This window comes from Cyprinus carpio, chromosome B11 (genome assembly GCF_018340385.1).
Source record: "Cyprinus carpio isolate SPL01 chromosome B11, ASM1834038v1, whole genome shotgun sequence".
NCBI classification, from domain to species: Eukaryota; Metazoa; Chordata; class Actinopteri; order Cypriniformes; family Cyprinidae; genus Cyprinus; species Cyprinus carpio.
This window is the reverse complement of record NC_056607.1, coordinates 3,502,556-3,520,176: the sequence shown is the minus strand read 5'-3', so window position 1 is coordinate 3,520,176 and position 17,621 is coordinate 3,502,556. Positions and strand designations below refer to the sequence as shown.

General features: G+C 37.2%; 1 pseudogene; it reads right to left on the bottom strand.

Annotated features, from left to right (window-relative positions):
• LOC109098807 overlaps positions 1–17,621 on the bottom strand; it is a 99,778-nt pseudogene that overhangs the window by 69,844 nt on the left and 12,313 nt on the right.

Below are 17,621 nucleotides of genomic sequence, written 5' to 3'. Positions count from 1 at the left end.
CACATGACTTAAATGTGTCACTAAAATACAGTTTTAATAAATGTAATACATTTTAAATTTATTTGATGTCAATTTATTCATTAATATTAATTGACTTTTTTTTTTGTACCTTTTATGAATATGATTTTAATCACTTGAAATCACTAGTGAATTGCCATTGTGTAAACATAAACTTGCCTTTCTTCCTTAAAATTGAAATGGCTGGTCAGCCATCCATTGATAAAGTTATTATTTATATATTTGATAATAAGGAACACAAAAGGCACTCATTTCCAAGAATCTCCGAAATGTCAGTGTCGACCTTCTGCAAAGGGCTCAATTCCAAGGCACAAAGTAAAACTCAGCTTTCCAACCTTTAGATTAATCTTGTTCTTGGGAATGTTTTTTTTTTTTTTTTTTTTTTTTTTTTTGTCTGGGTGTCTACCTCAAAGCATTTTTTAAACTACAACAGGATAGAGTTCATTTAGTAACACTAGCGAGAACAAACCTCCCTGTGAGTAACAGAATCTGCTGCACATTTTCAGCCATCGATCTTTGAGATGACATCACTGATACACTCTCTTCTGAAGAACGACTGCAACATCTGCTGTGACGGCCACACAAATGGGAACTGTCCTAATTTATATCGCAAGAAACTGAGGAATGCTAAACTAGTCTTGTGATTCTCAATTTTAAAATTAAACATTTCCAAAGCCAGCCTTGATTTTGTATATAGCTGTTGAGTAGTCTGCCCAAAATTGAAATTCTTACTTGTACTCAAGTCATTCCAAACTAGTAAGTCAACAGTGCTGGCTAGATTACTTACAAATGGTTGTCCATTACTGAATACAAATTGCATGATGACAATTGTAGTTAGTAACATAATCTGGATTACACATATTACACATAGTGTGACTATGTTTTGATTACTTTTAGGTTACGTTTGACCTAACTCATTTATCATGTAGACCTGAATGGGATTATATATATATATATATATATATATATATATATATATATATAGAGCGGTGTGAATATATGCTACCATCTTCTTTTGCGTTCTACAGAGGACTGAATGTCATACCAGTTCAGACTGATTCCAAAATGAAACAATAGTGACAGAATTTTCATGCAATTGTTTAAAATAACTTCAGTTACAGTAAGTGAAACTGAGACCTGTTAGCTAAACAAGTTAACGTGGGAAAGCAAACTGTTTGTGTGATTGCTGTCGCAACTCTACTGCTATCTTGATTTTAGTCATCTAGATCGGTGATGATGATCAGAGATTTGGGAGTAAAACAGAAGAGAGAAGATGAGTAACAGGGATGCATCTTTTCATCTTTGTTTTCAAAGTTCTGAGGCGAATCCACAACCCCATCTCTCGGCTCCATCCATCAGTCTGATCGAATCTTTCAGACTCGAAACAAAAACAAGAGAAGTGAAACAAAGATGGTTATAATAGAGGCCTGTATCTCTTCACGATATCACCCCCTCAAGATCTCTCAAACAACCGCAGTACAGACAGCCCGTCCCGAATGCCAGAGAGCCAAATCGTAAATATTCCAGAGCACAATTCTGTTTAGATTTGATATGTGCTTTAACAAGAAGATAAGGTGTAAGGTCTGATTTCAGTGGGTCTGCTGTGACCTCCTGCTGCTGTACCCATCATTTCACCAACCAGCTTGACACCAAACAAGATAAGAGAGAGCCAGAGACACAGACACAACACGCACAGACTCATGTGGGCTGAAAACCTGCAAACACTCAGGAACCTGTAATAAGAGATGGTCTTCATCACTGTCAATTTAAGCAATGCATAGTTGTCTTCTCAGCTGAAACTGTCCCTGAAAGAGCAGGCATTTCTCTGTAATGCCATCAGTGTTGAGGAAGCAACTTTGAAACTGTAGCTTGCCAAGCTGCAAATAATTTGGCTTCAACTTGCAGTCAAGCTTCTCTTGAAAAAGTAGTTGGCGAGCACTAACAAAAGGTAACTCACTACATGGAAACTGCTTAAGCGGGCAATATCTATGAGTTAAAATTGTATTGAATTGAATTTATATTTACTCAAAAAAAAATTGTAATTGCTATGTTGCGTCAAGGATCTGTCTGTACTTGATGTAAATATCCTGTAAAATGTACGTTTGTTGCGGCAAACTAATTTAATATGATTGACTTGAATAAACCTAGACAAATTAGATACCACATGAAGCACATTTAAGGGTCACCTGAAAAACACTGCGGGGAAAAAATGCAGTGTTGTTCGTCTAAAATATAGATAGATAGATAGATAGATAGATAGATAGATAGATAGATAGATAGATAGATAGATAGATAGATAGATAGATAGATAGATAGATAGATAGATAGATAGATAGATTACTTAAATCATCATTACCAAACTCCATGATTTATTTTAATTTTGTAACTTCAATAAAAACCATTCTGGAAACCGTCAAACTGTTTTCTGTACTGAAAATACCCACCTAGTATGTTTCCTTTAAATGGTCTCTGCAGTATTTTGACAAAAACGAAAACAGACCAAAGAATGTTTTAATTTTAGGTTTACAATAACATTATTACAATCTTTTAATAGCTTAAAAAAAGTACAACCCAGCTGTTCAGCAGCTGAGCTATGGTTGCACTACTCGAAAATGGAGTTAAGTTTGTATTGTTGCCATTTTTAGTTTGTTGTTCCCCGACTGAATGCCACAAGAAGAATTTCAGTCTCTTACAAACAAATGTCCATCCAATGCTAATCTGCTTTACGCAGCTGATTAGAGCTTAATGCAAAACAATGCAAATGAATTAGCAACGCGAATGAGTTTCAATCACTTTCTCATCAGATCACCCACACCCAGAAGTCTATTATCCCGAAACCATGCTGCCAGCTACACTACAAACAAATTAGTAACAGACACCAATAACACAATGTTTTGTATCAAAACAGGCCATGCGGGAAGAGCAGGAAACACAGTGAACGAGTAACATGTGACTGGCCCTGTTTGATTTTTGCATGACAACCACCAATCAAGAGGCAGCTGTTATGAGGCTTAATCTATTAAAACCAGCGTCTCCTCCCGGTTAAATCCTAATGAGGATTTAAAGAGCTCGGCTGCAGGGGGCCGTCGGACAACATACACACCTTGCTGAGCGGTCTGCCCCCGACCTGCTATTCTCCTTTCTTATCATACAGATCAGGAGGAGGGCTGATGAAAGACAGTGAAGACGAATGCGGGCGTATTGACCCCCCGGCCGCTCGGCATTATGGGAAGTCTGATCCCTCAGTCTGATAGAAAACCCCTGGGTAAGAGGAAAAACAAAAAGCAGGAGACAAAAAGAAGAAAGACACAAAGAGAGCAGTGTAGTCTGAGGTATAAAACCCAAAACAAAGGAATCCGAGATCTGGATCCAAGATCTTAATAAAGAAGCTAAATGCGGGCGAATTCAGATATATTGATATTGAAGGAACGTCGATATGAACAAAAAGCCACAGGGCTGAGGCTGAGGGGAATTGGCTTTAGCTGCTCAAAGATAATCAGTTTCGCTAGTTTAAATGTGTAACTGCACAGATGGGATTTTGAGGCATGTGAAAGACTTGTCCACACTTGTCCGTCTCTAAAGAGAACGGTGCATTTTCACAGCAGGATCCACGTCATTTAATCAGACCCTCCGGTATGAAACAAATCTGAGATGAATTTTGCACATTAGCATTCCCTGCTAAAAAAAAAAAAATGATACCAGCCCAAGTTGGTCTGCAAGCCTGGCTGAGCTGGTTTGGCAAGTCTATTTTGATGATTTAGAAGAAGGTTTCGAGCACTTCTCAACTGGTCAGGCTTGGTAATCAACTAAAACCAGCAAATTACTTTAGGTTAGTTTATTTACTTTACATTTTATTTTTTTATTCAGCAGGGTTAGCATTAACATAATGGATCTCAAAACCAACGAAAAATAATCAGACAATAACTATATTACGTTAGATTATTTTGGTTTCATCCACTGAAAAACACATAAAATCACAATACAAATCACATATCTTTTCCCTAAAATACTTGCTTGACACATGAGGAGACGAATGCGCAACCCCATCAATCAAAGAAACCGGAAAGATCCGCTCTAATTCTGTCTGTGTGTGAGTTCAGAGAGACCAGCGGCCCAGAGATATGCAGAAAGGGACAGAATACGAGAAAGAGAGACATGTGGGAGGGAGAAAGACTATGAGAGAGACATCTAGACGAAAACAGTAACAGAAAATGTAAGAAACAACAACTCAACAAGCCTTGATATGAGCAGCCCCCCAAAACAAACAACCAAGACAACCAGCCCAACCTAAAGTAAGCAGTAAGGTTTATCCTGTCTTTCTCATGATACAACACAAAATTTATATTTGTGAACTGACACAAGCACACACACAGCTATATATAGAGATGCCATTTTAGACGTCACTGTGACATATTTTTACTGTTAATCAGCAGACATTCAACCGAGGTGTTTAAAGAGTCGAGATAGACAGCTCATTTCAGTCAGAGAGACAGATGGCTCATTTCTGACAGAAAGACAGACGGCTTGTTTCAGACAGAAAGACAGACAGCTCATTTCAGTCAGAGTTTGAAGGCAAGAGGGACAGCAGCTGTCCAAATAAGGGGCCCATTTGAGATGGAAAAGATGATTTTTAGGTTACACTTATATAGGGAGGAGTGTTAACCTTTGGGAGATGATTCCAGAGTAACAAGGGGTTGAAGGATTGTGGTGAATGATATAACCAGAATTATATGTCATGGTATGAGTAATTTTATAACACGGGCCCTGTGTATTTAATGATATTATATATGCATTTATTTATTTATTTTTTCAGAAAATTCAACCTGAAAGAATTCATGTAACACATATAACCACTAGTTAAAAAAAAATCAGCTTCATTGCAAACATCATGAAACAAAAGACTCAAAACAGTAAAATATTACAATGCTTACAATGTTAAATTACATATGTATTGCTGTTGACTTCTATAGTAAGTAATCCCATGCACTAAAGAAGAGACTTTCCTCTGAAATATCCTTACTGATGCCAGAAACACTCTGTGAAAGTCACAAATGCCTGGTCAACACAGATTACAAATTGCATATTTAACTTGCATTGTTGTATTTAGAATGCAACAATACGTAATAGCAATACTTAAGAAATTGATCATGTGTAGCTAGAAGCATGCAATATGCTTTCTAAAGGTCTATCGGCAGAGGAAGGAAAATTACAAAGAATTTTACATTATTAATATGCAAGACTGTGGGTCATTCTCAGTGTTACTGAAGTATCATTATGCATATTATACAGTATATTAAATACAGTGTTTTCAGGCCATGCTTCTTTTAAATTACATATATATTAAATGCATGTAATGTTATTACACATATATAAAAATACTGGCAGATTTCGACCATCATGTGGTTCAGCTCTAATGGTCAGGATTTTACATTTCCATATGCTCTGGAGACATGCAAATCACCGACCTACAGTCCCGTGTTTATGCATATCATGTTTCAAATCCGAAAATCAATAGGCATGACCTTTAAATATCCAAAAAGATTGACCAAATATCCAGTTCTGAGTTAAAAACCACAGCTGAAATGGACGAAGCATAGGTCAAGACTGCAATCGAGTTCCACAGCAAAAGAACATCAAGAAAGGAAACTATTCACTTGATGGAAAACTGGGTTGTGTATTTGCCTAATAACGGAGGCAGGTGAAAGTTATCTCTTTGTAAAGCAAAAGTTCAACCTTTTAATTCTGTTTTGTCAAAAGGCTATAGCCGCCAAGAACGCTGTTAATTCTGAGATGTGTGATTTGGCTGTCTGGAAGTCACACAGAAGCTGTTCTGATTTGAATTAAGATGGAGATGAAGTATTTTTATGAATACAGGCGGGTGGCCGCCGGTCGAGGCCACGGTTCCCTGCTATTCGTTCTGAATGAGCCCGAGGCAGCAGGACACGAACGGATATTATTCAGTCCTTTCCATAATTAAAAAAAGAAAGGCTCATATTACTCACAATCCTTACCGGCAAATTGGCCAGACATATAAAGCAAAGCTTTCTTTCAAAACTACTTAGTCCCATCGTGAAATAATCCAGTGACAGTGCGTTCAAAGAAAAACTGTAATTGCTGGTAAATAATGACGTTAATTTATCAGAAAATAAACCTGCACCCTATTACTGTACATGAATGAGTCGACATGAGTGCTGTTGACTTCTATAGTAAGTAATCCCATGCACTAAAAAAATACTTTCCTCTGAAAAATCCTTATTGAGGCCAGATACACGCTCAGTGAAAGTCACAAATGCCTGGTCAAAGCAGATTACAAAATACATATTTAATTTGCGCTTTTGTACTGAGAATGCAACAATGCTTAATAGCAATACTTGCTTTCTAAAGATCTATCGGCAGAAGAAAGAAAGCTACAAAGAATTTAACATTATTATTATGCAAGACTGTGGGTCATTCTCAGTGTTATTGAAGTATCGTTATGCATATTATATATTAAATACAGTGTTTTCAAGCCATCTATCCCACAATGTTCTGACCGTTTTGTTTAGCTTTTAAAGTTCATCATAACATGACTCTCTTGCGAAGCAGTAAGATCGCTCCGATTATCAAATAAGCATTAGGAGCTCAGACTAATATAGCATTCAGCATATACAGCCCTGATTTATTTCTATAAGAGCACAATGCCACATTTCATGGCATTCAATGGCAGACATACTATCAATAAAACGGCTCCACAATACTTCATCACTGCTTTGCATTTCGGCTTCATAAAATACCAGAAAATGCAGTTTGAGAAGATGCACAGAATACAAATGAGTTCCATCCGAACGTATAGACAGTGTTCGGCCCACGAAATGAAATCAGAAATATGAGATCTGAAGTTTCTAGGATATACTCGAGAGAAACAGGGAACAAACCCTCAAGCAATCAATCTTTCAAAGTTTCTGCACAAGTGAAAACTTCCAGCTATGGCTATGGCAGTAACCCATTTAATTCAATTATAAAAATGCATTAAAAAGATATTACGGCAGGGACAGAGTGTAATGAGGCGTGTTTACTTGAGGATATTGTTTATAATGAGCAGTTGTAGGGTTTAGGCCTATAGTTAGAACAGGACATGAGAGTAAACATACGGAGATGAGATGAGGGAAAACTCGGAAACACTGTATGGTCTTTCTTTTAATTTAACCAGAAAGAAAACGAAGGCAAGCTCTGTGTTAATGCACACAGCTTCCCAAGAACCTCAGGCTATCTGTCTTGAAGGAAACAGCCATTATTTATCTGAGCTATCAGAAATGTTGTCTGTTTCAAATGTCCACCACATAAGAAAAACACAAAAAAACAACAACAACAACAAAAAAAACAGCACCGTAAACTCAAGAACAGCATGATTCCGATGATGTTATAAAATATTTGTGATATTTCAAGAAGAAGAAAAGTCTTACCGTCTGAACTCTGTACAACCGTCAAGACGAACACCAGGCCGCAGAGGACCAAAGACTTCCATTCTGAACATCCCATCCTGGCTCTGACTGGACTCTCCGCTTTCCACATGTCTGGGTCGAAATCACTGTAGTCACAACGATCCGGTGAAGTCACTCTGAGAGATAACCATCATTGACCTCAGAGCCTGCAAGAAAACCACAGCGTACTGTCAGTGTTTGGCTGTCGATGAAGAACTCCTCAGGCATAAAAACTTCCTCCTTTAAACTGCTGCAGTCTCACTCGCCTCAGTTCCTCCACAGGATTTTTTTTTTTTCTAAGGAGCAAATTCACACAGAATTCATCCCAGGAGTAGAAACCCTCTATTGGAAGGTGACTGAGACCTGAAACAGCACCTCCCGCATTACAAACAAGCCATTTACCTCAAAGTCCGTCGTTACCATTTATCTGACTCTCCTCTCCCAAACCTGTTCCGCTACCATCCTTTTCTGAGAGGAAACAGGTTTTTGGTCCACTTAAGCTACCGGTGCATATTCACCAGCCAAAGAGGACTATGTCATGTACAGTATCTCATCCTTTAAATGTTTTCCTTCTCTGCATGTTTACACCCTCCACCAGCCTCCCATAAAACACACTCACAGCCTCATGGGAAACATCGTCACTCCAGTAACGAGCCACTTAGGAGCCCATTAAAAACAGTGTGTGCACCCCCTAGGTTTCTTAAAGATACACTAAATATATCACACCACCCTTTAATACTTCATCGCATTACAGGGTAGTTCCTCATGTCTGGTCAATGAAAGTATTGGAATTTTTGCTTCTTGGATTGTCATATATATATATGGTCATGAGGTGAGGAAATGTGATTAAAAACATCAGGAGTCTGTTTACATTAACATAAAGGAGAGGGCTTCACTGTAATAGTGCATGTCTGTATTATCAGATGAAGAATGTCTAAATGCTAATGCATGGTCTTAAACATATCAAGGTTATGAGTGTCTGTATAATTAGAATTCAAGAGTCAACAATGTGGCTGTAAATAGTATAGTCGCATTGTTGAAAACAGTGTAGGTATGTTATACTTGACAAATCTTGTCAAGCATAAAAAAAACAACAACAACAAATTATGGACAAGTAGGACTTCTCAAAGTGAGACTTGGTCACTTCTATGACGTCACTTCATCTTCAAGCATCTTTTCAAACAGTTCACCACTATTTAATTTTGATATAGTTAACTGATTAATTGTTTTATTTCATTCATTCATTCGTTCATTTGTTTGTTTGTCCTTCAAACAAAAATATGTATTTGCTAATGTAAATTTGCCTGACTGTTTTTGCACATCAAGCAGATTATTGGATAAATTAATTAATTGTTGATCACTAAAACAAATATTTCTGAATTTAAACTTAATCACCCTCATGACATTCTTTATTCTGTGGAAATAAATAAATAAATAAATAAATAAAATATATTTTGAGAATATCTCAGAATGGATGTTAATGTGGACCAAGATTGTTTGGTTGGCCACATTCTTCAAAATATCTTCTTTTGTGTAAATGATCCCATTTTTTAGGTGAACTATCTTAAAACACAGACTATAAATTAAGACACAGCTATAAATTAATTTGAAATATACTAAACTGCAAAATATGTACTATCATCACATTAAATATAATATTTCATAGAATACATTTTTTAATTCATATATTTAAGCTGACAAAACAATAGATGATTTTTGTGTTTGGTTCACATTAAATCTTTCCATTTAATGGGAATACTGAAACGGTGGGTGTAGCATCATTAGCATTAGCTTTAGCGAAATGACAGCACAAAGCAGCAGAGCCTCCCTGCCTACTTAGGTTCTGAAATATAGAATTGTATTTACCCTAAAATCATCTGTGTTGAGTAAAAAAAGAAAGAAAGAAAAAAAAAATGACTAGCGAAGTCGGTGCGGTGGCGGCTCACAGCAGGTTAGCTGTGAAGAACAATAAATGCATAAAGGATGAGGGTTGATCCCTACATAGTCAAAGGGTGTTCGACTAAATCAACGACAACAGCTCCGTACTTTCATATCTCTGTCTCACGCTGTGAGCGGTTAACATGCTGATCAGTCTCCAGAAGCGGAGCCATGGACGAAGGCGGCCCGCCTGACTCCCGCGCTCCTCATTAAACGTGTTGAGGTCTCTCCCCTCCGCGGGAGGCCTTATCTCCCTAAGCTGCAGCAAAGACCGCCGATCAACACCTGTTAAGTGCTTCAAACAAATACTGCCGTTCCAACGCCGGCGCGGCACAGCGGGACGGCCTGTTGTCGCTGTTCTGTGTGTTTTGTGTTTGCAAATCAAATTAAAAACTCTAATCACGACAAATTAAGACAGCAACCATTCATCTTCAAAGGATTCCGGCCGGGATGTTTGATACCGGCACTCCCTTTGATTACTGCCCGCCGTTTTACGCCGAAAGCGTCGCCGAATTGTGCAGCTTACGTACAAATCAACAAAGCTATATAAGGCCTGTGATCGATGGAGAGGTCCAGACCCAGAAGGCTTTTTCACAGCTGTGTACATCTGCTCCAACAGACCAGCAACACTCAACAAAACAGTTGCGTGAAATAAAAAGAGGAACTTTGAAAGAACATTCCACTTCTCTGGGTGAGAAGAGAGCCGTTCAAATCAGAGCTGAAAGGCCAGTTTGAGATGTTAATGCCAAAACAGAGAAACAAAGGGCAGATGTGTAATTATGCAGCCGTCTTTCTCCCAAGCGGGAGTGAGACCCACCAGAGAATAGAGGAGGAGTCATCCATTCAGAGGGGTGGGTGCAGGAATAATGCACGAGAGGCAAGGCCGAGGGGGGCGGAGGGGGGTTTACAAACTTTACAATGTGAGATTGACAGCTTGCAAGTCTCGCTTGACCTCTGAATTAACCTCCAAGCTTTCAATGAACTACAAAAAGAGCCATGAGATTGATAGTCAAAGAATATGACAAGTGTATAAAAAATGGACCCATAAACAGGGACACGCATTCGCACAATGGAACTCGAACACACCAGTGTCGGGACAAAGCACACAAGCTGACAAGCTAAACATTCATAAATCATGCAAATCATGAAACATATCTTTCATTTTTTTGTATCATTTTAAACATTCCATCAGACTTAAGTGTTAACAAACTGCAAGCTAAATCTCTTGATCTGTTGTTGTTGTAATAATGTAAGAAAGTGAAAAAAGAGGAGACGCTTCCTCCGTATGAGTTTACATCTGTAAAAAAGGATGATGAAATCAGTCAACATTTTTTATTATTTATATAATAGATACTTTAAAAAGAGAACAACGTTCAAGTAACAGGGTTGACACATAACCTGCAGACACTACCTCAAGACTTCAAGAATAGTACTGAGAAATAAAATATTTGAAAAATTTAGATGGAATATTTTGAAGCACTGAATATACAAAAATAAAAGACTTACTGGCTTTTTCTCAATGTATGTCTATTAAAACTTGCTAGTAACGTGTTGTTATTTTTTAGTTTTGAATGAGGGACACAATTGTCACCAGTTTTCCAGACCCATAATGCACCATTAGCCACATGAACATTCGCCTGTGAAGAGTTTGTTTTCGATGTTTTAGTATTTGTGCTAGAATATCAGGTCAGTGATCAGATGACAGTGTCCCATCGAGGCAGAAACGCTAGAGGAAATCAATCAGCGGTCCAGGGGTGGGCCAGTTAATGCACAGCCACACATGAGTCATTCTGAACACATCCTATTTGACTCCATGTCATGGATTCACCCTTGCCATCTGGATGCTGCCGGTTCTGTACATTTTAAAACCAGAGGACAAACATCATGATATAGGGGTGATGGATGTATTAAGGTCAGGTGGACGACAATGTCAAACATTAAATGAGCAAATGACAAAAAACTCCAAATGCTGCTATACACGCAGTGAATTAGAAATGACATGACAAGCTAAATGTAGAGGACAGGAAAAGCAAATCAAACACAAACAAATGGAACACAAACAGTCGCATTTTGCATTGTTTTTGAAGCTTTCATTGCAACTGGATTGAAAAGAGTGACCAGTTTAATTCCTCAAAATGTCTTTTGATGGGCAACACAGTCATACAGGTTTTTAGCAACATAAGGTTGATTCAAAATAACAGCGATTAGGTAAACCAATCCATTAATAAAATATATATATATTTTTTTTTTACCAATACAAACAGAACACTGTACTAAAACTCCTTCCTGCAGTGCTATTAAGTGCTACAATGCTATTAAATCTGTATTGCGGCAGCAAAATAAATTATGTTTTATCTTTTTTTTAGCTCGCTGTCTAAATGAATTAAAAAGTCTGGACAATCAACAGACAGTAAATATTATTATTATAAAATGAATAACTAAAATAAATAAATAAATAATCATGAATCAACCAGTCACAAGACCAGATCCATCAAAATGATTAAAGGACTTATTAATGAAATCATTAACGATCCAGAATCAAACCAGATTTGAATAATAATAGAAACCAATATCACTCAGTTCCTTGCGGTTCCTATTCCTGCGTTCACAAGCACAGCTGGCTTTTACACCAGAGCTGCAAATGTATCATCTTAACTGGCCATTTAGCTCTGTGTTCAAGACCTGGAAAAGATACATGAAACCCTGTGTCTCATGACCATGTCTAATCTGAATAACTGCTTTAATGAAAGTACATAGACACGGTATAAAGGAACACATAATGCTTTGAGTGCTGGTAAAATACTGCAATCACTCTCTGTGAATGAAATCTCACTCTTTTTAACTTCTTTTCATCCTTCTCTCAAAGAGGATGCTAAGGATCCATTAATCAGAGTAATCAAGGTCTCTATCAAGCCGCCACACAAGCGAAAAACAAGACCACAACTAAGAACCGGAGCAGAACCAAAACCCTCAGTACAAACTGGAGCTTCTGGAGAAGTTGCTGGAAATAGATTCAACAGCCCCTTTTTAGTACAGATTACCGAACACCACATTCATACCCTACAGGAAGGGGGTAGTTTACTCATCTATTCATTATTCTGATACACAGCTTTCTAATTCCGACAGTAAATGACATGCGCACCGGTGTAATAACGTGCAGAACGTATCAGAAATCCTATTAGAATGGTACGGTGTTTCTCAGAGGCGATTATAATGGGCCTAGACTGCTATGAGTAAGTTAGTTTTAATACGGCCGTCACATATTGTTAACAGTAATTTTGATGTTTTAGTGGACAAGGAGTGGATTATCTGAAAATGAAATTTAAAAAAATGTCATTTCCATTAACTGATAGCGCCAAATTCCCCCTTTCAGGTTGCAGACGATAAGGAGGATTCATCCCCATCGTGTTTTTTTCGAGATGCCTCCGTTTTAACGGTAATAGAGTGACATTAATATGGGGAGACATATGAGAAGGTCAAAAAAATTCTGAGGACCACCATTATACAGGTATCTTACACGGATAGCACCTGCCAATCAGAAGAAAGAAGTCCTTGACACTCCATATTTCCCCTTCAGCTGGGATACGGGAGGAAAACACACTTTCTTTGGCAGCAAAATGCACTGAGCACTTCACACGGATACACTACACTGTGGGGTTCCATGCCTTTTTAAAGCATTAGCAGAACAAATAACTATTTGTTTGTTTAATTATTTAAACTATTTGATGTGTTAGATAATCTACTGTTTAACATGAATAATATTTAATTAGCAAATTTTCATAGCAGAATTTGCATGCAACCCTGTTACTGTACAATTTAGCCCTTTTTGTTACATATAATGTAACTGCTTCAAATTGTGACATTCAAAAAATAGCATACATTGGGTCATTTCTATACATGTAAAAAATCTTATTCATTACAATTTACATGATTTGTAGCACTGAGTGTATTCGTCAAGCTAAACCTTTTAACAGTGCATTATTTATTTATTTAAAATTTGAAAAAATTATAATAAATGTGTAAAGATTTAGTTTTCAATATAAACAGATCATTAACTACAATCCAACATTTTATCATAAATTAGTCATCCAAACTTTAGGCTAAATTTATGCTAAATTTCAACCCTGTTTTAACTTTATTCAGGCACAAAATTTTGTAACAGGACAGCAAAACTTTTTTTTTTTTTTTTAAGCATATTTAGTTTGATGCTTTTAACTGACTATTTCTTCAAAATAGGGGTATAAAATGAAACAGAGACTTATTTTTAAAGCCCTATTCTGTACCATATTTGTGGAATAGGCAGTTCACTGTGTTTTTGCATCAGTCGGGCAAACAGGGCCACAACATCTGTCTTCATGCCACAAAAGGAGAGCTGCCCAATGTAAGAGGTCATAAAATATCAGGAGAGACTAGAGAGAAAAAGAAAGAAGGTTTCTGCTACTCTCACAGGCTCATCATCTCACTTTCAACAAAATGCATCAATTTTTAATTCCTGCAAAAGCAATGAAAGCACTGTTGCTGTCAAAATGGTGCAAATGCACGGGTGAAAATGCGTGCATGTGTGTGTGTGTGTGTGTACGTGTGTATACACAGAGGGACAGTCACAAACACAGTCTGTCATTTAGCATGATCTGTTCAGATACATCCAAATGCCTGACCTCACCAAAGAGCTCTCTTCTTGTTTTAAAGTCAACATGAAACAACATCCACACATTGTACTTCACACATATTTCCAAATAAAACAGGATATTCAAGAGATGATAGATAGATAGATAGATAGATAGATAGATAGATAGATAGATAGATAGATAGATAGATAGATAGATAGATAGATGTTTACATAATATATGTATATGTAATGTGTTTATGTACATATAAATACACACACATTCAGTATATATTTTGAAAATACTTACATGTATATACATTTACTTATTTAGATTATATATATATATATATATATATATATATATATATATATATATATATATATATATATATATATATATAACATATACACAGTACACACTCTTATATTATGTAAACAAAAACTTTTATTTTGGATGCAATAAATCACTATTAATCGTTTGACAGCATTATTTTTAAGAATATTTTTTTTAATAAGATCTTATATTTTAAGAATAAAGAGGGATTGGTGAAGTCAGCCAAAATAATAATAAAAAAAAATGTTTCATAGTCATAACAAGGTATTACATTTTGATAAAATATTACAAAAATTTTTTTTTTCTTTTTTTTTTTTTTTTTTTTTGCTTTATAATAACATGCACAGACGTGGTACATAAAAAAGATTCAGGAACATGTATAAATAAAGTAAATGAGATCAGTTTAGATTTCATGTCAGACTTATATGTTTTTATGTGTCTGTCCTTCACTGCCATTTACTTATTGAACACCATTTTACACACACACACACACACACACACACACACACACACACACACACACACACACACACACACACAATCCAGCTTGTCTGTCTGCGCAGATACACAGCGTCTCCCTCAGACAAGAGCAGTTGTGTGAGCGTAACGCCTCCTCTGTCCCTCTATTAAGCACCAGATCATCAATTATTCAGCACCATCGTGAGCCATTATTCAACAGGATGATTAATTTTTAAGATGGCAGAAGGGAACACAAAACATAAAGTGAGGGGCATTAAAAGAAAGTCTTGAATGGGTGACATTAAAAGCGGGGTAGCGAAGAAACCTACCGATGATTGATTTAGGCAGGTTGATTGATCGATTTCATATGAGAGGAAATGATTTGGAGATGATTCGAGCTTTGATAGTTCACACACTAGCAGAGATGATTCAGGATTCGGCCACAAACCACAAAGTCATTTAGATGCTTTTAATTAACGGCCACTTACTTTAATTAAAATAAACAAGCTAAAACTGGAGAAGGGTTTTCATGAACGTATAAATAGCCTACTAAGCACTTAAATCCTTCAAAACACTTTTTTTGTGTGTGGGGGGGGTGACTTTTCCAGATTTCAACAAGCAAACTGGCGTGATGGTGAGAACAAGCTCGACAGTAAATCGTTTAAAAATCGGCAGACAGATAAGGAGGGAGGAGTTTGTTCCCAGCGAGAAATCAACTGTCAGGTCTAAATCTCTCCTGTCAACGCAACCAGCAGTTAAAGCCTCGTGTTAAACCTGATGCTGCGATATTGACCTTTTTCAAAGACGCCATCAAAACCATTCACTTTTGTGTTCAAATGTGCACCTGCTTTTGTATGTAAAAAAAAAATGCTGTTAATGCTGCCTTTGCGCGTGAAAAAACTGAATGCTAATTTTTACCATCGCACAGCCTCTTCGCCGGCTGAATTGTGCGTCTTTTGTGTTGCTTTTGCGTTGCTATGAGCATTTGGTTGAAAAGTTTGAAAGCAAAACAGTTTAGGAAAGGAAGTGACTTTCATTTTACACCCTCGCCTCCCACAAGCTCAGCTGAACAGTCGGATGCTTGGCAAAGAGTCACGGTGAGTCGACACTCTGCCATTTCTGTGGTTAAACAGGACAAACTTGTGGTCCTGCAGGTTGTGCTTTCAAATTCTCGATCTCATTATGATCCTCTGCCGGGTATCTCATTGTTATCACAGTTTGGATCATAATTAACTCTATATTACTTCAATCTTCCTCTCAGACCTCCGATAATAATAATATATATATATATATATATAGAGAGAGAGAGAGAGAGAGAGAGAGAGAGAGAGAGAGAGTTTAAGATTACAACTCAAATGGAGTGGAAAGTGGGAAGATGAAGTTTTTTGACTTGCTAGTATAATTGCCTGGGCCATATGTTAAAAACGAGAAACTTTCAAGTGTCTTACTCATATGTATGGCTTTACAGTTTCGAAACTTCAGTAATTACTTTAGGATTATGAAATAAAAATCTAGTGAATGGGAAAAAAATAATGATTAAAATCTGGAGGAAGGGAGCCATGCACTCAGTCTCTCGCATGGCTCTAGTTTGTTTGTGTGGTGATCTCTCATTGTGAGCTGTTAGGCTCAAGGCTCTGGAGAAGAAAGCCATGAGAGATTGTGTCTGGATCGTTAGCCTCATTTACATGTGTTCACTAACACTGTGAGCAGTGGAACTGAGACGCAGCTGTCCCTCCACTAGATTGAGACTGAACTCATTTGACCCCCTTACACTTCTTAAACTTTGAAAGAAAGTTGAAAGGCTAATTGCCAGTTCTGTGTATTTCATCCAAAACATTGAAAAGACCAGTGCACATGCCAAGTGTCACAGTCATGTGACTGTGGTAATGTCTCTCCCGTCAAGCACCACAAATGACATAATCAAGTCTGTCTCCGTACGCACTCAAAATACTTATTATTATTTAAAGGGTTCATCGGATTCCCATTTTCCACAAGTTGATATGATTCTTTAGTGTCTTAATGAAAAGTCTGTAACATACTTTGGTTAAAATTTCTCAATGGTAGTGTAAAACAACACCCTTTTTGCCCTGTCAAAAACAGTTATTTTTTTAGAGCAAACTGTTTTCTTGCATGCCGCTTTAAATGCTAATGAGCTCTGCTGACCCCACCCCTCTCTTCCGAGCTACTCTCTGAGAGACGGTAAACTTTAGCCACATTCATCGTTTAACTTGCTAGCACTCTATTAGGAAAGGCAATTTGCAAAGATTCATTAAAATAAAAGTATACTCACTTCTTCTGTAGGTGAGACGCATTAGGTTGATCGGGGGCGCATCTTCACACTGCCTCTTCAAAGGCTCAGATGTCGGGAGTAAATGACGACTGCTATGTTCATTATTAAAACAAAACACCTCAATCGCTTTGGAGTCCTTCTTGTCTACATCTGCTCCGGCGTTGAAACAATGGTGGACTGATTACAGCTATATTAAGGGCGGGTCTAAGGTAAGACACCAGTCCAGTCTGTGCTGAAACACTAGTGTCAATCAACAATCATGGGAGGGGCCTGTCTGTGTGACATCACACATACAAAAAACTGAGAATGGCTTGATTTGAGAAAGGGGTAATGATTATAGTAGATAAAAAAAATAAAAACACTGGGTGGATTTTTATCATTATAGGGTGGTTGTGTACACAGCTTGTAAAAGTGCATTTCACATTCGACGACCCCTTTAATAATAGTAATAATAACTACCATGGTGAATTTAGAAGAATTATACTTTGCCACCACAGATTAGCACTGTTTGCT